Below are 27301 nucleotides of genomic sequence, written 5' to 3'. Positions count from 1 at the left end.
GGGTGTGACATATTTCTATCGTCACAACGCAGTTACTGTTACTAACAAGAAAATGCGGTGCGGTCGCGTTACTATTTTTCAACAAACAGACGGTTGAAGCTGTGTTCAGCTTACCACATCTTATATCAGTTGCACGGACGTAGCGGTCTACGTAAGTAATCTGCGTGCTACAGCTTTCAGCAGCTGCGCGCTCCCGCGGACGGCAATCACTTTCTGGCCGACGATCACTTTTTGGCACAACACCTGAAGCTAAGGGTGTCATGGTCCTGGGCCGTGTTGGCCCAGTATTCTTAGTTCTCTTGTATTTTTGTATTTAGTTCCCTGTTTAGGTTCTGTTTCCTGAGTTGCCCTGTTATGTTGTTCCCTGTGTGCTTTCCCTTTGTGACTCTCACCCCCTGTGTTCCCCTCTATGTATTCATGAGCCCTTGTCCCCTTTCGTGTTTTATTCCATGTTTTCCCCAGCCTGTTATGTCTGTGTTCTCACCGTGCTCTCTCCTCCTGTCTGAACCTCTGTGTACTTCCTGTTTGACTCTGCCCGTCTCCCGTCAGTGTTATGTTCACCCCGCCCTGTCTCGTTATGGTTATCTGTGTCAGCTGTGTTCCCCGTGTGTTCCCACTTTCCTCGTTAACCCTCTGTGTATTTCTGTCTGCGTCTCCCTCTGTTCGGCGTCGCGTTCTCCCTCATTGCTGTGTGGATTCCCTGTGTCTCCCTATGAGTGTTAGTTTATTGATTCCCAGTTTAGTTGAGTTCTGTATTTCCTATGTTCTGCCTGTCAGCAATAAAGCCGTTTTTGAGTTCATCCCCGTGTTTGTGAATCTTGCGATTGGGTCCTCCTCCCGCCTGCCACACAGCCGATCCATGACAAAGGGGGCAAAACAATCGCATGATTGCTGCTGTTTGGCTGAGGAAGAATAAAGTAGTTGTGGTAAGCCAATCACACGACCGCTTGAAGGAGCCAAATTAACAAGGTGATATATACCAGTTTTTAAATTGTGTTGATAGGCCACGTATGTTAAACAATATATATGCGATGTTTTTTCCTGAATCGTTTCATCACGTTTGTCTAAGGACAGCACTAGCAAGCACTAGGGCTGGGCCATATTATACCGTTCACGGTAATACCGGTATAATGTTAGGCAACGATAGGAAAATGACATATCGCGATAGAATATGAGTAAAACGCGCATGCGCAGTGCCTTTGTTTTCATACGCACATGGCCGATTGTTGAGTGAAACAGATGAACCAGAATTGGTTTGTAAAAATGGTGCAACTTCAGTGATGTGGAACTGGTTTGGTGTTTGTCCGTCAGATACACGACAAAGCACATTTTTTTGCAGAACATGCAAGCGGCCGTCATTATTGTCGGACTAAGATGCTCTTAAATCTGGGAGTAATCTGGGTCCTAAACTCCGTATCATTCAGGTCAAACGAACACTGCAGCATCAATGAGAGTTAAAAACTGTCTAAATTCTTTCATCTTTGATAAAACGATCAGCATTGCTGCTTTACCAGGTGTAACTATGAAGTTTAACTTCCAGGCATCCATGAAAACAAAATGTATTACATTTAACGGAGTTAGAAGCTAGCAGGAAGCTAGCGGAAGTTAGCTCGCTAGTTTCGCTAGTTACCTAAGCATGATATTGCATGTTCTAACTGAGAGATTTCTGAAAAAAATCAAACGTACAGCTCTGCTATCACTTCCAACATAAATGAAGACAGGAAACTAAACAGCAGTGACGTTTGTAGGGTTACTGAAGTTGGGCTAGCTGGTATATAATTATGTGCTACGTGATCGCTAGTGACACAGCTATGTTAGCATAACATAAACAGTGAAGCTGGAGGACGAACACTAACACTTTTCCACTTATAAAAGTTAACGTTAAGGTTCCTCATGGTTAGAGACAAATGCAATCGCATGGCAGGATGCTGTAAAAGGACCAATCTTCAGTCAGGAGAACAACTGAGATAATCCATCCACAATACGAGGTTAGTCATTAATATACTGCAACAACATGGGAATAGAGCAGCTGCCAGAGAATTCAACATTAATGAATCAATGGTACAGAAGTGGAGGAAGCAAGAAGAATGAGTTTAATAAAGTTTGATTTATCTGACTGCTTTGTTTCGCTTAATGTGCCTTATAATCCTGTGCACCTTATGGTCCGAAAAATACGTACTGCACACTGCAGTTTAATGTTGCAAAGCACCTCTTTTTAACTTCAGTGGATATTATAAATGGTTATGCTCAGGATATGTCAGCCCATTTCTACTGGAAATGCCTTTTGGTTAAACTTTCAGCAAGGAATTTGCATTTGCACTGTTACATTTTTATAAAGCTTTAATGTACATAAAAACCAGCTTCTTGTTTAAGTGAAAATAAATGGAAGGTTGTCTTTTTGCGCTAGTAATGTTGTGGAGTTGTATTTTGTCTCGCATCAATTATATCGTAAGTTATATCGTTATCGCAAATTTTCAAATATATATCGTGATAAATATTTTTGGCCATATCGCCCTGCTCTAGCAAGCACTCTCTGCGTATGACCAAAAAAATGTAGGAAGAGGGGGAAGTTTTAGGAGTGACGGTGACAGAGAGAGAGAGAGAGAGAATGAAAGAGCAGAAAAAGAGAGAGGGCGAGTTTTGAAAAGTGAGAGATTTGTGACATTTAGCGTGTTTGGAGTGTGTAGCTAATGTGTTGTGTTGTGTGTCAGAACATTGAGGCAACTACTGTCTTCAGGTAGAAAACAGGAGGGATACACCTCCTGCTGTCAGACCTGCAGGTATCAGGCTGTGATGTTCTCCTTTATAGTGGACAGAAATTTTTGGAGTGGCACAAATAATTTGTGTGGCATCTTATTGAATGCAGAAAACCTGATTGTTATGTAAATAGTTTGAAATAGTTTTTTTTTTTTAAAAAAGGGGGGTAAAAGGTAATGGCAAATAACTTTGTTGTTTGCAAACTCCATATGATTTTAAAATTGACAATTTATATTTGCATTTAAAGTTATGAAATATGATTCATTAATGTTTGTGGTTGCTACAGTAAAAATATAACTTTTTCTACTCGGATTTTATGTTTTCTGTCTGATTTTAGATCAATTGTGTTAATACAGTATGTCAAAATGAAAACATAACTGTAAATTTAGACACGTGAGGTTGTGCTGAAAAGGATGATAAGGCAAAGTAAATAGTTTTTAAAGGTGAAATGTAGAGGTAAAATCAAAAGTTAAAAAATGGCCAATTATACTTTTTAAGTAATTAATCTGAATCTTGTAACTCAGTTACTAACACAGTTACTTTTTTGAAGAAGTAACTAGTAACTATAAATAATTACTTTTTCAAAGTAACTTGTCCAACACTGCTCCTCAGCCAAAGTCTTGTGTTGCATGATGGGAGTTCTTTTCCTCCTTGGTCCCTTGGCACTGATTGGTTGAGGTCTGTCCCTTGTGAATTAGTCGGAGGGGTGTTCATCAGGCTGCTCTCACTCCCCTCTCTCTGTCTACCAAGGGTGACCAGTCCCCCATGATGGGATCAGTCATAGTTGAGGCTGTGTTTTTGGATGTGGCACATGTTGCAGGTGGGGCATGAACCTGTGGAAGTTGCTCTGGTTCACTGGTTGTGTCCTCCTGCTCAGCTGATCTGGTGCCTGGCATCAAGTCTGCTAGTTTGGCTATGATGACGGCTTGGGTCTGGTCCAGTGACTCGGGCTGGAGACGGCGGCCCAGATTCCTTTTGGCCCAGGATGATGCTATCCCAAAGGGAACCCTGCAGTCCTGTCTGGGAGGACAGGACTGCACCAAAAAAGTTCAGTCCTGTCTGGGAGGACAGGACTGAAGAATATAGAGGGCTTCATTCTCTATATTCTGAGTATAGTGTTCACGGAGCATTAATATGGCTGTGTGTCTTGTGTCTTCATATTGGGGATAGCTGGCTTGATAACCGTTGCTAAATTTTGGGCCATTTTGCTCAAAGAAGGAGGATAATCTTCTTGTCAGACATTTTTCAGATGATGCACTGATTTAATCAGTCTATGAATGATGCGAACTTTAGCAGAAAAGTCTGGATCATCTGACTGTATTTTGTGCTTTGGAGGTCTTGTCTGTTCACTCCGAATGGGTTTTACATACTGTTTTTCTCGGCCTTACCTTCATTCAAATCTCCAATCCCGCCAGGGCCATTCTCCATACCGGGCAGTATAGCAGTCAGCAACTGGCGGTTCTTCACTGCAGTTCCATTGCCGCAGTTGGAAAAACTCTCTCTCACCTTCATCTCTTTGTAGGTTCTCCGCCCATCCCAGGACGAGTAGCTGTTTCAGCCAGATGGTTTCCATCTGTATGTTCTAGCCATCCATTCGCGGTCTCTGTTACGGCCTCTCCTTCGCTCCACCACGGTCCATGGCTCGTCCTCGGACCACGCGGGCATGTTTGAGGTCCAGCCTTTAGCCTTAGCTTAGCCTTGTAAGCACTATTACCGTTGCTAATTAATGCTAAGGGGCTCTATGCTAGCGGATCACACATACTACTTTTTCATGTGATAAATGATCACTTTTAATTGTAGTCCACTCAATTAATTACAAAAACACTGACATGCAAGCCAAACATGAAACGTTTCAGTTTGTAATCAAACCTTCATCAGGCTGGCTTGCTTGGAAACAAGAAAGTCCAATGATTGCAGATGACTGCAGTCTGTGTGCAAGAGGTGTGGACTCATTGGCGACCCCTATGAGAAGAACAACTAGGGAACAGTTCACCCTGCTGGATAGGGTTACCGGGGTGAGGTCCTGGAGCCAGGCCTGGGCAAGGTGCCTGAGGGTGAGCGTCTGGTGGCCAGGCCTTAGTCCACTGGGCCCAGCTGGTCCCAGCCCAAAAGGGGGACATGGGCCTGTCTTCCTTCAGGCCCGCCATGCGCAGGAGGCACCATAGGGGTCAGGTGCCTCCTGTGACCTGGGTGGTGGCTAGGAGTGGAGGCCCTGGCGGACCGATCTCTGGCTACCAAGACTTGCAATTGGGACATGCAATGTCACCTCTCTGGTGGGGAAGGAGCCTGAATTAGTGTTTTTTTTTTTTTTGTTTGTTTTTTTTTGCCTGTCCCGTTTGGCTCTTTTGCCATCAGAATTGTTGTCTAAAGGCAAAGAAAGATACCCAACGGATTTACTTTACCAAATTGACCATCCCAGCCTTGCCGTAATGGTCCATTTGATTCACCTTTTATTGTTTATTTTATTTTCATTTACTGAATATGGGACAGACTTGACTGGGGGAAAGAAGGGGAGAAAGAAAGAGGGAAAGAGAAACAGCTGAGAAGAGGGACGGGGGAGAAGGGCAAAAAACAAAAACCAACAGAATGAGCAGAAGGAGGAAAAAAAAGGAAATAAAAAATGCATATATCGATCACCTGGATCACCTGCTGAGAAAGAAAAAAGAAAACAAGCAGAAGAGAACAAGAGTAATAGAATAAACAACATCACAATGATATATGGGAATATGACAGTAAATACTAAATATTAAACATTATTGTGCAGCACATAAGATCAACAGAACACAGTGTGCTTTGAGGTAGGAGCCAAAAAGGGTGTAGTTTGTGGGTGTGATCACCCGTGTGTACACCTGTGAGCATGGACGCGCTTGTTTTTTTAAAAGGTTCCTTCATGTAATGATCTGCTAGAGGGTGTGGGGGGGCATGAAGCAGGTATGGAGGAGATCAAAACTCCAGACATCCAGAGGCCCCCAGAACACAAGAGACCAAGGAAGACCAACAGAGGGGCAGCCGCGCCACTGTCCCAGAAAGAGCTGAGGAGAGTCCCAGATGAGGGCTCACTCAGCAGCCGCGGAGCAGAAGCCAGGGGGAGTTGCAGTGACGCGCCCGTGAGCTCCGCCGGCAGCCAGCCGTGCCTGAGTGACCGAGCCCCAGGCCAAGAGGCCGGGGGCACCCCACCTCCGAAGTGGCCCGAGCGAGCCCCAGGCTCCAGGCCCCGATAAGCGGCTGCCAAGGAGTGAGCCGGTGTGTACCCGGACGCCCATCCCCGGACACAAAGAACCACCAACGCACCGATGTCTGAGGGAGTCCGCCACTGGCAGGGGAAGTGGTGGTAGGGGGAGATGTCTCCGCTGGTGTCCCCAGAGAGGTGGCGCCTGACACCCAACCTGACATATAGACACAGAAATACAGGCACACACATATACAAACATCCATTCCCACCCTCATGCTCTCATATGCACTTACTCCACACTCAACCAACGTGGAGACAGACATAAAGAGACGCTGTACACACGATCACACTCCCCAAGCTTACTCTACAAACCGGGTCTAGGTACCCTTGCCCCTGGAGGGGGAACTGCACCCAGACCCAGGTGGTGTTACCCTTTTCCCTGCGGTGGGGGGAGGCAGACCGCCCCGACTCCGCAGCAGCAGGGAGGCCCCACACTCCAGACCGCAGTCGGACGGCCAACTCCTCCTCCTAGCCCCCCTGCTCCAGCAGGTCGCAGAGAATGGGGGTGAGAGAAGACTCCAAACCTCCCTCCACCCGCTCATTGTAGTGTTGATGCATGTGTGTTCTAAGTGTGTGAATTAGTGTGTGAGGTTGAGAGGTACCAGCTAGATATAGTTGGGCTCACCTCAATGCACGGCTTGGGCTCTGGAACCAGTCTCCTGGAGAGGGGCTCTGTCTGGAGTTGCCCCTGGTGAGAGGCGGTAGGCCAGGGTTGGCATCCTAGTATCCCCTCAGCTTGCTGCCTGTACATTGGGGTTTCTCCCAGTGGATGAGAGGATTTGTTCCCTGTGCTTTCAGGTCAGGGAACGGGCCGTGACCGTTGTCTGTGCTTATGTGCCAAGTGGCGGTTCAGAGTACCCAGCCTTCTGAGAGCCAATTTACCGGTCTATTTACATCCCTACCTTCACCTATGGTCACGAGCTGTGGGTAGGGACCAAAAGAACGAGATTACAGATACAAGCGACAGAAATAAGCTTCCTCCAAAGGGTGGCTGGCCTCTCCCTTACAGATAGGGTGAGAAGTTCAGCCATCTGGGAGAGACTCAGAGTAGAGCCACAGCTCCTCCACATCGAAAGGAGCTAGTTGAGGAGGTTCGGGCATCTAACAAGGATGCCTCCTGGGCGCCTCCTGGGTGAGATGTTCTGGGCATGTCCCACACGCTGGAGAGATTATATCTCTTGGCTGCCCTGGAAATGCCTCAGTGTGCCCCTGGACAAGCTGGAGGAGGTGGCTGGGGAGAGGGAGGTCTGAGCTTCTCTGCTTAGGCTGCTATCCCCGCGACCTGGCCCCGTATAAGTGGAAAAAGATGGATAGATGGAAGTTAAGGCAACTAAAAGCAGCAATCTGAGTGGTGAGTAGTGTGGATGATTAATGAAAATTGTGTTGGTGTGACTAGAAAAAAGGCACTTATGATGGCTCTGTGCTACATGCAGCAGGTGAGGTCCTACCTGCTGAACGCCGTCACTGGGACGCCTTACAGAAGAACTTTATATGGATACTCTGATCCTGTCAAGGCTCGGCTGTGTGGCAGGCAGGAGGAGGACCCAAACGCAAAACTCACAGACACGGGGATGAACTCAAAATCACAGCTTTAATGCTGGAATGGCAGAACATAGGAAATACAAAACTAAACTGGGAAAAGTAAACTAACATACGCAAAGAGACACAGGGAGATCCACACAACATGAGGGACGACGTCACGCTGAACAGAGGGAGACGCAGACAGAAATACACAGAGGGTTAACGAGGGGAGTGGGAACACACGGGGAACACAGGTGACACTGATAATCATAACGAGACAGGGCGGGGTGAACTGAACACTGACGGGAGAGGTGAAACAGGAAGTACAGAGGAGAGAGAGCACGAGTAGAACACCAACGTAACGGGCAGGGGAGACACGGAATAAACACGAAAGGGGACGAGGGCTCATAATTACATAGAGGGCACACAGGGGGAAGAGAGAACACGGGGAGAACTTAGACATAATGGGCAGGGGAAGCATGGAATAAAACATAAGGAGAGACGAGGGCTCACAGATACACAGAGGGGCACACAGGGAGACATGAAGGGCAAGGGATCAAAACTAGAAGCCATAGAATAAATCACACACAAGTACAATAATACGAAAATCACAAAGAACTAAAAACGCTGGGTCAGGAGACCCAGGACCGTGACAGATCCTGCAGTCGGTCACCATCTGATGAACCGTCTTTGGGCTTCGACTGTGGACGTTTCAACTCAAGACTTCTGTTTGGTCTCATCATACATGAAGATCCTTCGTCCTACATTTGATGTTTGATCTCAGTGCAGTCATTTCCACATCTGTGGTCAGAACCAGATTTACAAAGAGAAATTGAAAGAAAAATAATATAGAAGGGACATGAGACACAGTCCAGAGGTGCACAGAGAGAAAACTGTAAATGCAGACATTTATTTGTCATCATGCAGTGTGTCTTCTTTATAGAGACGAGTGATTAAGTGACACTTTACCACTGATACACTGACACACGCGCACGCACGCACACACACACACACACACACACACACACACACACACACACAGGTGTTAACACACACACAGAAGGTCTAAAGGATGTCTTGTGTTTTACTGTGTTAATGTCCAGTTAGATGAGTACACCGTCTAACAGCTGTTATCTTGCAGGCAAACTCTGAGCTGTTCTTCAGAGGAGAGGTGCCAGCAACGGACGGCGGAGCCATTTGTTAGCACAAATTATTAAATCCACTCTGCTTGTTAAACACAGCTGTCAGCGGCAAAAGTTAGGATACATTTTAGCTTATGAGCGTCTTATATCCTCCGTAAGAAATACAAACACAGCTCCCTTACGTGTGTGTGTGTGTGTGTGTGTGTGTGTGTGTGTGTGTGTGTGTGTGTGTGTGTGTGTGTGTGTGTGCGTGCGCGTGTGTGTGTGGCATTTCAGATGTAAAATTATATAAAACACACAAACAGTGAGTTAACCTGTTATGTAATTCTTGCTGTCTATTCAGCTTAAGCAATGGGAGCCTCTGAGTAATAGCCATATGTTGCTCAGAGAAGGATGAGGCATGTTTACAGGGAAATGCACTCTGTGGCTCCTCACAGGAAGATAAACACAGGCTCCATCTTTCTGGAAACAAGCTTTTGTTTCTTTGCATTATCGTAGATATAAAGAAAGTAAAACGTCTGATACAGAACTGGGCACACAGTGAAGCTGATGACAGCTGACAGATGATGCTGGCTCTTGAGCTGTGTGTTCGTGGCTCCTTTGAAACACACATTACATCTATATTTCAGATAGCAACAGCTCTGCGAAATGCAAAAGAGAACCTGGACTGTTTGAGTTACTCAGAGGACAAAAGATTATTTAAATTACATGGAAATATAATATGCACTCACTGGACACTTTGTTAAGTACACTCTTTCAACTGCTTGTTAACACCTATATTTAATCAGCCAATCCTACGGCAACAACTCGATCCATTTAAAACATGTTGCTAGTATGATGGTGGGGAGATTTTCAGGATCATTTTTAGGATTTCTGACCTTGTCAGAAATCTCAGAACATGTCAGATCTGGTGACATCAGAGTACAGCAAACTCATCGTCATATTCAAGAAACCTTTTTGAGTCCAACAGAGCATCTTTGGGATGCGGAGAAATGGGAGATTGTCATCGTGGATGCTGCCAACAACTGTGTGACAATGTCACGTCAACATGGACTAAAGTCTCTGATGAATGTTTCCAGCAGCGTCTTAAGTTTGACATGAAGAATTAAAGCAGCTGTAGCAAGATGTACCTAATAAATTGGCCTGTAGGTATACACAAATGATTGTTGAGTGATTCATGGTGCAAAATCCCAGTTTTTAAAGTGTCACTACTTTGTGAACATTTCAGAGTATTTTAATGTGTCGTAAGAAGTCTGTGTGGTGTTGAGGATCACGTCTTCATCATCAGTACAATTTCTCATCCTTGACTACACGATTCAGTAGTTCCTGGGATGGACTCTTGATGGAGAATAATACCATAACCCTTTTATACAGCTGATAAATGGAAGCATTTTTCCTTGATGGAATGAAAGCTGCAGTAATTATATTATTTTCCAGAGAGGAGCTCAGTCTGATTTAGCTAATTGCAGGACACTAAAATTACTTCCAGTATTAAGTGGTTAAAAACAGTAGTAGCTAAGCAACTAACGGACTATTTGAATTACCATCACTGCTCTCTGAGTCCACAGTTTGGCTCCTGATAACCTTCAAAAGAAAAAGCTCTTTGAAAATGGAATTGTAGTACAGGGATGGAATGATCTAACAACATAACAGTGTGCATGAATTAAAGGGAATATAAATAAAGCTCAGTTTTTCTCTCTCAAGGTTCATTGGCTTTTTTTTTTGATCTGGTATTATTTGTTTATCACATTAGGCTATTATCTATCCTGAACTTAATAGTTAAACATGTGGACAATGATACAGACATCTACATACGGTGCATTTTTCTTTCCTGCAGACTGCACTTATTCATGTTGCTCTCTAAATTTGCCCAAAACAGTGAGCTTTGTTTCTCTCACAGGAATCAATTGTACGAGGGCAGAGGCTGCAGGGGAGATGTAACTCTTAATAATTTCTTTCTTTAAAAGAAAAACAATAAAAAATGACAAAAACATCTAAAATGACAACTCATATGGAACAAAAGTGTACATACACTTAGTGATACACATGAATAAAACACGAGTCAGTGTGAAGCTAGAAGTCTGAAACACAGACAGTAACACACAGAGCGGGAGAAGGTGATGACATGTTCCAGTGTCTCCTGGCAACATCACAATGCATCATAATCTGATGATGAACTTTGGCTCACATGCTCCAACCACCAAGATTACAACAAGCAACTTAATTGAAGCTCATCAAGAGGAACCAAAAGGACGGCATAAATGAATAGAGTTATGAATAGGGTTAGGGTTGGTTAGGTGGATGGTGTGGGTCTGATATACACATTACTATTACTACTCCCCTGGTGCACAGGACCCAAACCCTTGACATGAAGCTTAGTTAATAGTTAATCCAAATGGATCACATACGTCAAAGCGTTCAGGCAAAAAGTGACAAAGAGTCAGAGAAAAAAACAATATCAGAAAATGTTGTTTACAGAACATTATCAAGAAACACAAAGAAATATCGAACTTGAAAGCAGTTCAGCGGTCTGTGCCTCCGGGACTTGTGGGTGGCTTTAAACCCATTGGTTAGGGTGGGGCGTCGAGATGAGGGAACACCGTTGGGTTAGGGTTAGATTGTTTCAGACCCAGACCAGTTTGGCTCGTCCCTTTAACGTGTGTGTCTGTTGGAACGATGTCTACTGTGGTGCACACACCAGTCTACTCTTGCACAGGTCACATAGGTCACAGTGTGTAAGGCCATTCATGTGGCTTTGCTGGCTGTACTGCGCGGTGACCCCACCCCATACAGGTGCTGTATGCTGTTTTTTTTCTTACAGGTGCAACAGTTGGTGATACATTGTGCATTTCTATTTGTACTCTATCCTTTTACTAGAATTCTCCCAATCCCCTCGACCCTTTGTTTATTTTCCCCTGCCTTAGACATCATCATGCTATACCTCATATAATATACTACCTAAAATAAAACAAACAGAAATTAATAAATAAACAGATAAAAGATTCACATGAACAGTAGGAGCCTACAGAGATTTTATATAGCTGTTCTTGCAAAAGGAAAATGTGTTTGGCACCAAAGAGCATCCAGATCACAATTCTGATAGCTGAAGCTGTCAAACAGGACAGGATTAAAAAAATATATAGCATACAAGCTCATAGGGACTGTGCAAACTACTGAGCACTATCCTGCAGTGAAATTTTTAGCCTGTTGCATCATTTTTCATTTTTGACTTCAATTCAGCCCTCTGTAGGATGATTCATTTCCATCAGTTGATTTGGCATCCTTTTGTTCCTAACACATTACCCAGTCCATAGCAGTACAGACAACCAGCATGAGTTTTTTTCATTAAATCTGATGTGCTTTCCAAGTTTTTCTTTAATTTTTTCACATTTGCTATTTTAAAGTGGACCTCTGTGCGCAGTTTGGACTGTGGGAGGAAGCCTGAGAGAACCCACACACATAAAGGGAGAACGTGTAAAGACATGTACTCTATGGGAGGTTAATTAGTGGTTCTAAATTGTATGTAGGTGGTTGTCTGTCTCTCTGTTAGCCTGGTGATGGGCTGGTGACCTGTCCATGGCATACCCCACCTCTCACCCTTTGACAGCTGGGGAAGACTCCCCCCGTGGTTAATCAAAAATGGATGTGAAGTGCTTTATTTAACCCATGGCTGAGGTTAATCACTGGTCTAAACAAGTCAGGCAGCTGTTACCAGCAAACAAACTCGAATATGCGCTCTGCAGATTACCTGCATCCAACAAGACATCTCCATGTTTTCCTCTGATGTTGCTGTAGAACAAACAGTAAAAAGGTAAAAGAAGCAGCTGATGCCATGATATGGATGCAAGCAGCAGGGTGGGAATTCTTCACTGAAAAACAAGCTAGCTGAGATGCAAGGAAAGGACAAAGTCTGAGGGGCTGATTCAGAGGAGCGAGGGATGTGACTTTACTGAGCAGATTGCTTCTCTCTCCTTCTTATCGCCACACTTTTACAGTGAATTACACCACAATCAGCTCTGCCAAGTGGGTACCCTGTTAGCCGCCGCTGTGGCTCGGACTCGTCTGCTGGAAAATTGTACATTGTACAAACAGCTGTCTGCATCCACATACCATGTCATGGTATGTGGATGCATCTAAAACCCCAAGAAAGATGTCAAAACCCAGGTACTTGTTCTTGTGCTGTGAAAACCAGGAGAAATTTAAAAAAGAAACAGAAGGAAGACGGTAGAAATGAACCAGAAAGACAGAAAAAAACCATGAATCAAACATATGGAAAATCTGCTGGAGACACTAATTGAATTATGCATGGTTAGCAGCACTGCTGAAGAAGGAGAAAAGTATTAGCCATGATAAACTGTCGGAGACTCTGCAGACCTTACCCCGGCAGTTTATCATGAATGCTGGATGTATAACAATAGTCCCTTTGCACCCGTGATGGTATATTCATAAAATGTTGAGGTTGGAAGAACTAGTCGTGCACGAAGTCCGAGCCAAGACTTTACAAACCGCACACGGCTGTTCAGATCAGAGCTGAGAGAGAGACAGAGCTTTGCTTAGAATACACAAAACTGTCTGTAAATACCTACATTTGCTTCTCTGAACAAAAAACCTTTTTTAAAACACTTCTTAGTATTTTTGCATGACAGATGAATGTTTCTCATCAGTGATCTAAAACTCAATTTGATTTGGCATTTCTGGGAAAAAAAAAAAGAATGTTTTTCAATACATTTAAACAATATTATATATTTAACTAGAAACTACTTAAGCAGATCATTTGACCTTTTACACTAAACACATTTTTATTTACCCCTACTTAATCACTCGTGGACCTCTGAAAATGGGTATAATATAAAATGTAATTCCAAACATGTTAAATAATGCTAAAACCACTGAATTAAAGTTGAAAGTCTGCACTGCGAACACGTCTTTGTTGTGTTGCACAGAGGCAAAATCACAAATATGTGTTGTATCCAAAAACTTGGAGACCTGAATATAAAATACGACATCATCCTCAGCTGTGGTATATTTTTTAATGTCTGGAGATATCTAAGAACTTACAGTGGCTTACAAAAGTATTCAGCCCCCTTGAACCTTCCCATATTTTGTTACATTACAGCCACAAACATGAATCAATTTTATTGGAATTCCACGTGAAAGACCAATACAAAGTGGTGTACACTTGAGAAGTGGAACGGAAATCATACATGATTCCAAACATTTTTTACAAATAAATAACCGAAAAGTCGGGTGTACGTAATTATTCAGCCCCCTGAGACAATACTTTGTAGAACCATCTTTTGCTACAATTACAGCTGCCAGTCTTTTAGGGTATGTCTCTACCAGCTCTGCACATCTAAAGACTGAAATTCTTGCCCATTCTTCTTTGCAAAACAGCTCCACAACTGCTCTGTGACGGCCTCAGAGGTTGTCTGGGGGAATCTGTCCATAGGACAACTATTAGTCGTGCACTGCACGACTGCACGTTGGCCTTTATGGAAGAGTGGCAAGAAGAAAGCCATTGTTACAGAAAACCATAAGAAGTCCCATTTGCAGTTTGCCACAAGCCATGTGGGGGACACAGCAAACATGTGGAAGAAGCTGCTCTGGTCAGATGAGACCAAAATGGAACTTTTTGGCCAAAATGCAAAAAGCTATGTGTGGCGGAAAACTAACACTGCACATCAGTCTGAACACACCATCCCAACTGTCGAATATGGTGGTGGCAGCATCATGCTCTGGGGGTGCTTCTCTTCAGCAGAGACAGGGAAGCTGGTCAGAGTTGATGGGAAGATGGATGGAGCCAAATACAGGGCAATCTTGGAAGGAAACCTCTTGGAATCTGCAAAAGACTTGAGACTGGGCGGAGGTTCACCTTCCAGCAGGACAACGACCCTGAACATAAAGCCAGGGCAACAATGGGATGGTTTAAAACAAAACATATCCATGTGTTAGAATGGCCCAGTCAAAGTCCAGATCTAAATCCAATCGAGAATCTGTGGCAAGATCTGAAAACTGCTGTTCACAAATGCTGTCCATCTAATCTGACTGAGCTGGAGTTGTTTTGCAAAGAAGAATGGGAAAGGATTTCAGTCTCTAGATGTGCAGAGCTGGTAGAGACATACCCTAAAAGACTGGCAGCTGTAATTGTAGCAAAAGGTGGTTCTACAAAGTATTGACTCAGGGGGCTGAATAATTACGCACACCCCACTTTTCAGTTATTTATTTGTAAAAAAATGTTTGGAATCATGTATGATTTTCGTTCTACTTCTCACGTGTACACCACTTTGTATTGGTCTTTCACGTGGAATTCCAATAAAATTGATTCATGTTTGTGGTTGTAATGTGACAAAATGTGGAAAAGTTCAAGGGGGCCGAATACCTTTGCAAACCACTGTATATGTGTGCTGACTGATGTCCATTCTAACAACATTTACTTCTTAATAGTGTTTAAAGGAAACCTTCTGCTGCTTTTATTACCATTAATGATCTGCGTTTCTTTTGCGTTCCTCATGCCAGTAAAAAAAACATCCTACGATGTAATGTGGTGCAACCAACTCAGAGCAAGACAAGCCTCTAGTGCCAGCTACAGCCGTCTTTTTTACTTTATATGTCAGCAGGAATTTTGTAAATAGAGCCATCACAGTGTCGAGGCTTTAGATGTGTGAAATGTGCCTGCTCATTTGTTTCCCAGACAGCGAGTGATGGACAGAATGACACTGCAGAGTTTCTGTGCTCAGAGCTGCCAAATGAGGACACATCCCAGAAACACAGTGACATCTGCTGCGTTGTAAAATGCTGCTGTTGTTCCCTTTTATGGCTCTGGATTTGCTTTTTGGAGGACATAAAGCGAGCAATAGAAGCCTGACAATTTCAAGAGGGAGGAAAAAAGGAGAGAAGGCAAAGAGATGACAGCACATGACCGTACTGTTAAATATCCCTTGGAATGAATTGCTCAAAGGGATTTGACTATATTCCTTCTTTAATACTGCATCTATGCTAAAGAAGGCCTGACAGATGCAATCCTAAACTCACTATTTTTATATTTTACCAACTCATTCCTCCTCCAACAACAGGAACAGCCACAGTTCCCTTTTCTACTGTGTGTCCTGCATTATTACTTCATGTGTCTTATTTGTGAAAACCTGGAAGAAGCTGGGAAACAACAATCACATAATTAAAAAACGTCATCTTAAATGTCTCATTGGCCTTCTTCACACCTTGCATAGACATGTGCTGTGAGTGATTCAATTCAATTCAATTTTATTTATATAGCACCAAATCACAATAACAGTCGCCTCAAGGTGCTTTATATTGTACAGTATATCCGATAACAATAGATACAGAGAAAAACCCAACAATCATATGAGCAAGCACTTTGGCAACATTGGGAATGTTGCTTATAATATTACATCTGTGAGATGCCCATCCATCCATTCACTTCCGCTTATCCTTTTCAGGGTCGCGGTGGGCGCTGGAGCCTATCCCAGCTGTCATAGGGCGAGAGGCGGGGTACACCCTGGACAGGTCGCCAGTCTGTCGCAGGGCCAACACACAGGGACAGACATCCATTCGCACTCACATTCATTCACACATTCACACCTAGTGGCAATTTGGATTATCCAATTAACCTATCCCCACTAAGTGCATGTCTTTGGACGGTGGGAACCCACGCAAACACAGGGAGAGCATGCAAACTCCACACAGAAAGACCCCGGCCTGATGGTGGAATGAACTCAGGACCTTCTTGCTGTGCGGCAACAGTGCTAACCACCATGCCACCGTGCTGCCTATCCCTTTCTCCAATGATTTAAATTTTATTTGTGAAGAAGTTCATGAAGTCATTACTAGTCAACGTTAAAGGAATAGTTGGCTCAACAGTGCTCTGACTTTTTGTCAGCTTTCTTATGAAGCAACAAACTATTTCTCCAGGCTAAATGATGATCTTCTAAATTAGTGACACGCCATTTCTCCAGCTTACGAGTTATCTGCTTTAGGCTACGTGTTTGAGAATTATACCACTGAGTCAGGTACTTATGTTAATAATATAAATCTTATCCTACAGTTGCACACACTGATCCTAATATCTTAATGAGGTCACATATGATCTATTAGTGTTTACATGTGATGCAAAACAAAGATGAAAACCAGAGACTTCACAGTGGTCATCATGGTGATTCTACTGTAGAAACGAAGGCTCTGGCTGCTGGGTTGGGGTCTGCATGTACTCAGCTTTTTGTTAGCATGCTCTCTGTGCAGATGCTTGCAAAGAGTTGATGTTGTGTTAGCTGTATAGTGCAGGTGTCCTGTGCAGGATGTAGTTGTGTTTCTCAGTTTTTGTAGAAAATAAAAATAAAGTAATATTCATATCTATGCACATGAACTTCAGATAACTGAAGAAGGCTTGTAACACATGTAACATGATTGTAACAGTAATGTGATTACTGAATGATGCATGAATAAGTATGTTCTTGTTATCATGCAGAGGTCAGTTTAACAGTTGAATGTGGCCCCGAATGAACAGCTTCATGTTAGTGTGAAGCTGGATGGATGTGTGATGTGAGGTGTAAAGAGGTCAGTGTTTCCCAAATCAGACTTCCAAATTAAACAGGAAGATTTTTGCTGTGGAAAGAAAGAACTGCAGTGAATATGAGTGCATTTATGTTTGTCTGGAAGTCACACATGTTTTAAAAATGTCTCCACCAAATGGCACTCATCTGGTGCTTGAGTAAAAATGCTAATTAAGAATGCATTTGTTGACATGGCAACTGTATAATTTCTCTCCTGACTTCAGCAGCAGTTGGGGCCCTAAAACTCCAACAGTTTTATTTCTCCTGTCTTTTCCTGTTTGATGCCCATCTGCTGTCAAAAAGGCAGATAACTGTCCATGACACACATGATAGTAACACTCCTGATGTCCACTCCATGCTGGTCTCAGTGTGAGCTTCACGGACGGAAGGAGAGACCATAACATAAATTTAGAACACAGGTTTATGATTCTGAGACTTTATTGCACAAAGTGAATGAAAAATGCAAGAAAGAAAAAACCACAAGTTCAGGTAATGTCATCATCAGTCAGCACAAAGCAGGGATAGATAAAGCAAACAGTTACCCAGAGGGTGAAACCGTATTCGACAAGAAAAAGCATCAATTGAATCCAGTCCACAGGAGATAAAAAGAATATCCTGCAATATATAAACTGAGATGGAAATAGTAACATGCATTCAAATGAACAATGGGATACATGCCAAACTGACCAAATCAAAACTATTTATCACGTTGCTGTTTTGGCCTTAGGGTGATCTTCAAATGGAAAAAACTGGTCTTCATTATTCTTTGCATAATGCATTGTTTTCATTGTGCTTTGATAATCTGTCCTCCATACAAAGGTCAGTTTAGATATTGACTGGTACTGAAAACATTAGTAAGTCACTCCGATAACAATGATGGGTGGTTTACTTATGCACTGTATTTTTTAACTTTGTTAATTCTAGTCTAAACTCGGGACGCACGGGAGCATCTATGTAACCTCAAGCTATTGACCTCAAACTTACAGTAGGATAAACTCATTTCTTCCTAATTTCAGACCACAAGTCTGCAGACTTCCTCAGTTCAGATATAGTGAAATGCAGACTTACAGCGAGCTGCTGCGTACTAAACTTCTGCTGCTCTCCTCTGTTATTCTGTTATAAGAATCCTGTTATGAGCAGAATTCTGAAGCCAGTCTCTCCTCAGTGAAACAAATATACATATATCTTCATTTATACCAAGGCAAGGCACAGTCATTTGCAGGAATTTTAGAAAACAGCATTAGTTTACAATTTCTCTAAACTGCAAACATCACACACTGCAGGTCAGCCCACATGTGCAAGTGTGGACACAGAGGACATACGCTGCCTCAGTATGTGTCACCCAGTGAAAGCATGAAGGCAGCAGAGGACTTATTCAGAAAAAAAACAAACTTAACATTACTCGGTGAGAAATCACTCCAACAGGGGTCGGTACTTTTTCTCCAGCAATGGGGCTTTTTTTGTCCCAAAATATGAATTATGAGTTCATATAGCCTATGAATCTTGTGTGGTAAACATAATTATCTCCAACACACACACTGTTGTGATCTCAGTCAGCAGCTGCGCAGCATTTCCTCTGGCGCTGTGAGCTCGCAGGCAGGTTGATAACCATAGAGGAGCCAGAAGGAAAAGCAGGAGGAGGTCTGATATGAGAACATTTTTTCTCACAACGTCTGGAAAACAAGAATGTTGTGAGCTACTGGATTGTATGGACTGTATTTTTGAGTTTAGTTCATTTATATGCTGACTTCTAAACTAAGACAAAGTTTCTCTTCCTTGTCATTGGCCACCCTTATTAAACAAGGTGAGAACATGAGTCCTGAAAAATCCTCCCAAAACAGAAATGTAGAAATGTTCTAAATGTGCAAAGTTCTGAACATGAGTTATATCTGAGATATTAACATCCTGTGTCTGATACATTTAAATAAAGATTTTTTTAGAAGTGTAACCAAACATGTGATCTCAGACAGAATTATCAATCAATTAAACTTTGGCTCACTTCTACAAACAGGAAAATGGAAAGAAAACCTGTCTGCATGTGTGCTGACTCAGCAAAGACGATATTAAATGAGAAATGAAGTCATTTCTATCAATAACACAAATTCACTGGACACCACGGAATCCCCCCATAACGCCCATTAATCAGCATTTGCAGGACAAATAATTTGATTTTTTTAATTCCTAAAGTAGAGGCTGCTGTATATTCAGCAGCTAATTTCCATCCCCAAAAGCTGATTCTGTTCATCTGGACGTAACGTTTTAAGTGGAGAAACATTTCTTCAGTCTCAGCTGACTACAGGTTTCCCCAATCTTATAAACAGTAAGGCTGTGTATCGTCACTGATTTCTAGAATGATTTAATTCGATCCACGATTCGATTGATTCTTTTTGAATATTGAAATTTTGCCTCAGACAGTCAGAAATATAATTCTGATAATTTATCAGTACTGACACTTGTGAGACTTTATCAAAGATAAGCATCACAGCAGATACCTTTGTGTTAAAGTAACTGAGCATAAAACACAGAAAAACATGAAGGATTTTTTCCTGGCCTGGGTTTTTAAAGCAAATAACCAACTTAAAAATATTCTGCAGTAGAACCAAAACTGAAGAAATGAGTCAACATATGAACTTTACCTGATGCTGCTGAAGTGAAGCAGAGCAAAGTTACAGAGGTTTAGAGACACAGCATTTTGCAATTTCACATAATTTTAAAAAGTTTTAATTTCTTCAGTATTCAACAGCAATGACATTTTCTTTTCGGAAGTCAGTTAAATTTAAAAAAACAAACAGCCGACAGCGCTTTACATAACGGTAGACCTGTGCGTAATAAGCAAGCGAATAGTGCAGAAAACAGAGGTTTTTAGATGGGAAACTGTTCTTAAAGAGTACACACACAGAAAGAGAGAGCTGTGCATGACATGTCATTTTACTGTGGTGGAAGCAATACAGCAAAAGTAAGAGGGAATTCATGATGATGTTTATGTGAAGCGTAGTTTGGATCTTCTTTTGCTGCTGGTTCAATCAATTTTTGTTGGAGAGTGATGAAACTGCAGCTGAGAATCTTGCACAAAAACAAGACGTAAATAAAAAGCGCGGACCAGCCAACGATCAGCCCCGACAGCGTGTCCCTGTCGATGTGCCGTCGAGTGAGAAAGCAGACATCTCACTGATTCTGATGCGGGCTGCGCTTTTTATATAAGTCTTTCTGCGGAATCCGTGTACCTACTCTCATTTACCGTTTTAGCTGTTTGGTGGTTGTCGAAGTTTTGTGAGGTTAAACCTGAGATTCTGGCAAAATAAATTTAAAAATCGATTCAGGATTTTAATGACTTGATCTCACGTTATTCAAGCTAGAATCGATTTTAATTGGAAAATCGATAATAAAAACCCAATAAACAGTACATTTGCATAATGAATGAAACCAGCACCACTGAAGGAACAATGGGCTGGGAGGTCAGTTCCTTGATCATTAATATGCAAATTCTCATGACCATTGATCAACAACCAAAATCAAAGCTCATTGACTGATCCAGATGAACAGAAGCAGCTTTTGGGGATTTACTTACGTGGATGATTGAGCATGCCTCAAGACTCATTTACATCAGTTTTCCTGCCTTCTCTCTTTTAGTGGTGTTCAACCACACAGACTCGTTTAACACAAACTGTGAGAAAGCCTGTCACCTGACAGCAGGAACATCTGGGAAAAAGTTGCTTCTGAAAAAAAGTCTCATTGTTTCTTTCACAAAAGCAGGTTGTAATCACGATACGGACACACCGGAGTTCTCTTTCAGATATTTTGGTCTCAACTTTGGTTCCTGCTGAATCCTGAGGGAAATCTCCAGCTCTTCAGCAGCTAAAAGCTTCACCATGTTTGTCAGCTAGTTACTAGCTATGTCCCTCTGTCATTTTTCAGACCTGGCATAAAGGCACAGAACCTCAGCAAGGCATGATTTTATTGTCATTGCTTGTCTTTTTGTTTTTCTATTATTATTGTTATTATAAGCATGAGATTTGTCACATTGTTAAAGTGACACATCAAACTGATGGTAGACATCCTGAAATATCCTTGAAGCTAAATGTAGAAAGTGAACATCACAAAACGACTACATGGAATAGTGTCGCCCTTTAACTGACGTAGGCATGAGTTAGAGGACAATGGCAGCATGAAGGCAGAACATAAAGTCAGACGAGACTCTTTCAGTCAAAAAAGCTTTCGTAATAAACGAGACAAGGACTCTTCTTGTCTTTTCTAATGTTCTTGATCCACTCTGAGCACAAGGATGCCACAGAAATAGAACAGCATTTTTCTTTGACCGTAACCTTGAGAAATACAGCTTCTGGTTCCATTTTTGTTCCTTAGTTATTGTGTACAAGCACGCTCTCTTCTTACTAAATGTTGTTTTTTTGGGGTCATTCCATCTGTGATTAATGAGCAGCAGCTCTCTGGAAGATAATTGCTGTAATTCTACTTTGGAGTCTCAGCCTTTTATACATAAACACGCCTTTATATCAAAGCACAATGCAGACTCTCTCTAAGTCAGAGCAAGCGTACAAACTTCAGCTCACAAATTCAAAGTCTCCTCTTTAAGCTTCACAGCTTGACGTGCATGCAGAGTCAGAACACAGACTTCTGTGGCTGGACATATTATAGCATTTTGCTGAACAATAATCATTACCCTCTCTTGCTTTCAGGTTTGGACATGGTTATGTTCACATACCTGACCTTTGTCAGATATTCTAAAATTATGTTTAATAATATTTTTATATTATTCAGATCAGGTGCAACATTATGACCACCTGCCTAATAATGTGTTGGTCACACTTTTGCTACCAAAACAGGCCTGACTCATCTAGGACTCTGTTGGACCCCTGATTTTATGCTGTGGTATCTGCACCAAGATGTTTATCAACAGATGCTTTAAGTCCTGCAAAACTGTGATGTGGAGCCTCCGTGGATCACACTTGTTTGTCCAGCACATCCCACAGATGATTGACTGGATTGAGGAGGCCCAGTCAACACCTCAAACTGACTGATATGCTCGTTAAACCATGCCGAAAGAGGCCGCAGCCACCAGGGAGTACAGTGTCCACGAAAGGGTGTACATGGTCTGCAACAGTGCTTATGTAGGACCCATCCTTCCCACTATGTAAGATTGTGGGAAGGTACAAGGTACCCTGAATGACTGAAAGATTATAGGATCTGGGTCCGTGACCTCCCTAGTGCAATTGACCCTGGTTCCTACCACTGTCCTACTGCTGCGGGTATGGAAGAGGGGCTCCAGGATTTCAGTGTGAGATACAGTGGCTGCCTGGAGGGCACTGTGCTGTCAGACAGAAACCTAGTCTGGCACAATCCTTTGATTTTCTTTGCTAAACCACATGGGTGGGATGCAAATCCGGTTGTTAAGTGATGATGTTTGAACCCTGCTTCTGGGTCCAAACTACTGTTTATTAAGGCTGTTGTGTTTTTAACAGGTTTTAATGTGTTGTATCTTGTTCTATTTAATTTGAACAAGCCCCTAAAAAAAGTCAGTGATCACTGTCGGCCTCTCTCGGTTTTTATTACCACTGTTTTAAAGCTCAGTTTTTTAAAACCTTACAATGTAACTACAGTCCAGCCCATGCAGCAGTATATTAATGACTAACTTTGTATTGTGGATGGATTATCTCAGTTGTTCTCCTGACTGAAGTTTGGTCTCTTTACAGCATCCTGCCATGCGACTGCATTTGTCCCCAACCATTGGAAGCCCTCGCATTAACATTTATCGAGTGGAAAAAGGTTAGCGTTGATCCTCCAGCTTCACTGTGTTTATATTATATTAACCATAGCTGTGTAGCTAGCCACCATGTAGCACATCATTATTACCCTACAAATGTCACTGCTGTTTAGTTTTCTGTTTTCATTCATGTCGAAACTGATAGCAGAGCTTTAATTTTTCAGAAATCCCTCATCAGAACATGGTGTACCATCTTTAGATGGAAACTAGCGAGCTAACTCCCTGCTAACTTATAACTCAGTTAAACTTCATAAATTTTGTTTTCATGGAACCCTGGATGTTAAACTTAATTGTTACAAACTGATCATTTTATTAAAGATGAAAAAATTTTGTAACTCAGTGATGCCGCAGTGTTCAATTGACTTTGGGATTTGAAGTAGACTTTGGAGCCATAAACAGCTAATAACGTCAGACTTAAAGACCGGATTCTTCTCAGAGCACAAACAGAACAGAAACCAAACCATATGAAACCCCTCTTTATACCCCAAAAGTCTTAAGATGATATTAATTCACTTCCCCCTCTAGAATGGTTATCACAAGATTCACAATTTTCACAAGAAAATGGCTCCAATTTTTAATAGCTGGCTAACACAAAAGTGTCCTTTGGATATTTAATGGTGCACAGTCTTGTGTCCTATAGTTGACAGGAGGTGACTTCACGGTTTGAGTCTGTTAGCCAGACAGGAGTTACAGCAGCCAAAGTGACCAACCAAGACTCCAGTTCATGGTTCACAAAAAGAAAAAGGAGAAACCATACCTTTGTCTGAGAGTGAGAGTGCAGAGATAAATACCAGTCTACACGGGAGGAGGTTGTCAGGTCCATATGATGGACCTGACAACCTCCAAGCTACAAGGACTCGCTTCAGACTCATCTTCATGTACATGCATTTAATGGCCAAAACTCTCTTTAGCTGTAATGGGTCTTAACCCTTTAAGACCTACCATAGAACCAAGTCTGCCAGAGCTTATCTTTATATTTTTACAGGCTGCAGTACCATTTTTGGGAGTATTCCAAGTTGCTATACATCAATACAACCATTATGGCCCAAATTTTAATAATATGTATGCATTAAGTGCATAGTAACTACTGTACATAAATTGCAAAAAAGTGCAATAAACTACAAAACAATTGAAAATCGTTTTTGTTTTTACATATATCTCTAGTTAGAGAAATATAAGAGGTTTCCCTCAAATCTGTAAATACAAAAATGTTGCATAAAATAGTTTCCCACCACAGGAAATTTATTATGAGTGTCTTCATAGTTTTATTTTTGAGATACACCAATTTTTATATACTGCAGGACAAACGAAAATCAATATTAAAATGCAAATTTGCAAAAAAAAACTGCATGTGCATTAAAACAAACTATTTCCAGCAGTGCAATATGAGTTCTAAGCATCCCAGAAACTATTCAGAAAAGCATAAAGTCAAACATGACTTTTAAAAACACCAGTATAGGCTTACAAGGCCATGAAGGTAAAAAAAAACCCAAAAAACCCCCAAAAAAACCCTACATTTTCCGTGAAAATGATGTCACTTCCTGTTTCGGGCAGGTAATGGCGGACATGTGATAGCTCGCGCTGACGTCTATTCCAACCTAGGAAGCGTGCCCGCTCCGACCAGTCTTAAATAGGGATGGGTACCGGTATCCGGTGCCATTATGGCACCAGTTATGACATAAATGGTAGTAACCAGACCGAAAAGCAGTGCACATTTCGGTGCTTTTTTTCTCCTGAGATATCATACGCTTTGGATTCTAGCCAATCACTTTACCTTTCCAAGGATAGTAGGCGGGCCCAGGTACGTACGTTCTTTTAAAGCAGAGCTACAGATTAAAAATGCCCAAGGCGAAGCGGACAATCTGGCTGTACTGCCTGCAACAAGTGCTTTAAGGTGATACTGTGCAAAGGAGGCAACTCCTCGAATCTGATGAAACACCTGAAACCACCACTTGCTGCGAGACCTCACACCAAGCACATCTACTGCGGGTGTGGTGCCTGTCATCGGTCCCGGAGTTAGCAACATCCCCCAAGAACCCGAGGAGTACAGTCCTGGCCCCTAGCCCTGCCAGTGCAGCAGAAATGATGACGGATGATGATGGCAGCAGCAGCCGTTCTTCTCTGGGTCAGTAGCTTAATGTTGTTAGTGTGTAATTTACGTTGAGTAGGCTAACCACATTATTACATTAATGCACGTAAGGTAAACTAGCAAACACTGTCATAGTTACATGCAGCTGTCTTCTTGTTTGATGGCAGATACTCCCTTCACCCTGGCCAAAAAGGCTAAAATGACCAAAGAAAAAGTGGAAAACAGGTTTTTGGACAATATTTTTCATTGTTTAATCACTGCTTCCAGCCAAGAGTGATACCATAAATCCCCTATAGCTGCAGAAAAGGCTAACATTGTTATCTTTTCACAAAAAAGAAAAAAAGAAAAAAAACCCCACACAGCTGAACAGGAGAGGTTTTTGGACAAATTGTGTTTTCTCCATTCTTTAAGCACCGGTTCGAGCACCATTTAAGCACCGGCACCATTTCAAAAGTACCGGTTTGGTACTGGTATCAGATAAAACCTAAACGATACCCATCCCTAGTCTTAAAGGGTTAAACTAGGGCAGTTAAGGTTGGCCTTCACTCCAACCCCCAATGAACATATTGTTTACCTCGATGGCTTGCCTTCTTCCAATAGTGCATCTTGGTGTCAGGTGGACCCCAGGCACATCAGAGAGCTTCTGCCGCCCATGACTCTGTCACTGGTTCGCCACTGCTCCTTCCTTTGACATATACTGACCCCTACAGACCAGGAACACCCCACAGTATGTGTTTGTGTGCGACTGGTGTCATTGTATTAACTTTAAGCTAGGCATGCACCTCACCGCTTTATTTAATCGCAATCTTAATATGATCCAATTAGCTTCTCTCTGCTAAAGCAACATCAGTGATAAAGTCATTCAGAATCAGTCAGCAAGAAGTGAAACAGAAAAGCACTGAAATGTTTGTTTAGCTTTATCTGGTGGTAATTACGTTACTAGCCAAGTCAAAAATGATATTAACAGCAGTATAGCAGAAGTTAGTTAGATAAACTACTAAGAAAAAACATCAGCCTTGTTTATTTATAATTTTCTTTCTTTATATGTTACTTCTAAGGTTTTACTTTGTTCCTGACTATTTCTAGTTTGTTTGTTTACTTTGTTAAGTCACTTAAACTCAGACCTTTGCATCATTCATTAAAAAGTCTAATTCATGGGACAAACCAGCAATGCACCTGTTTTAAACAAGGCACTTAATTACTAGCTGCCTGTGGTGTGATGGACAGTGTCTGAAAGTTCATCCTTAAGAAGTAGGAAAAAAAGAATCAGCAAAGACTTGACAGATGCATTGGAGCTATCAGTTGATCAATCTGCACCCAAATTACAAAAACACTGTACAACGTGGACTCACGTGCTGGACTCCGGGGATTGATGCACACAAGAGAATGTCCGGTGAATGTATATACAAAAGTTGCGCGGCAGTGCTATCTACAAAAAGTGAGAGGGGCAGGGCTCCGGGGGAAATCCAGGTGAACACTCTTGTCTCTCTCCAAACAATCCAAACACGAATCCCCTCGAACACGCGTCACTCAGGGAACACCAGGGAAAACAGTCCAGAGGGTCTGCACACAAAGAAACGCTTGTTAGATTCCAAATACGCAACTACATGGAAAAACACTTGCTAGATGCTTGACTTTCACTGACGCGATTCTCACAACGATCCAGCGAAGAACAGCCATTGCTTCCTGGCTTAAATGCCATCCACACTGATGAGGCACAGGTGTTTCCTCCTCCGAGGGCGTGGGCCAAGGGCGTGAACCCATAATGAGTGAGAGAGGGCGAGAGAGAGAGCGAGAGAGAGCGAACTAGAGAGATAGAGAGAAACAGCTGATCAGCGACCAGCTGAACCTCCAGGCCGTGACAATTACATTTTTTTGTCCAAATCCTCATCAGTGTGCCCAGAGGAGGTCATGAAAGAGAAAGAACAGTGAGTGTGTACAGCCATCTGTGAAACGCGATTGAGGCTGTGTCATGGTTTGGTAGTGTTGGAGATCCTGTTAAAACCGCTGAAATTATGAGAACAGAAGAAAAACACCGTGAGAATTTGATCCATCATGCAGTTTGTCAGAACAGTACAAACTCCATTTTATTTTCATTTATGTTTGCACATGTTTTATCGTCTTTACTTTACAGTATAAAGTGTCTTGAGGTGACAGTTGTTGGGATTTGGTGCTACATAAATAAAGCTCCATTAAATTTAATCACTCCACCAT

The sequence above is a fragment of the Copadichromis virginalis genome, linkage group LG2, assembly GCF_057382275.1.
Source record: "Copadichromis virginalis isolate Kocher_CV1m ecotype Utaka linkage group LG2, C_Virginalis_male_GT1.1, whole genome shotgun sequence".
Taxonomy (NCBI): Eukaryota; Metazoa; Chordata; class Actinopteri; order Cichliformes; family Cichlidae; genus Copadichromis; species Copadichromis virginalis.
Note: the sequence above shows the minus strand (reverse complement) of the source record.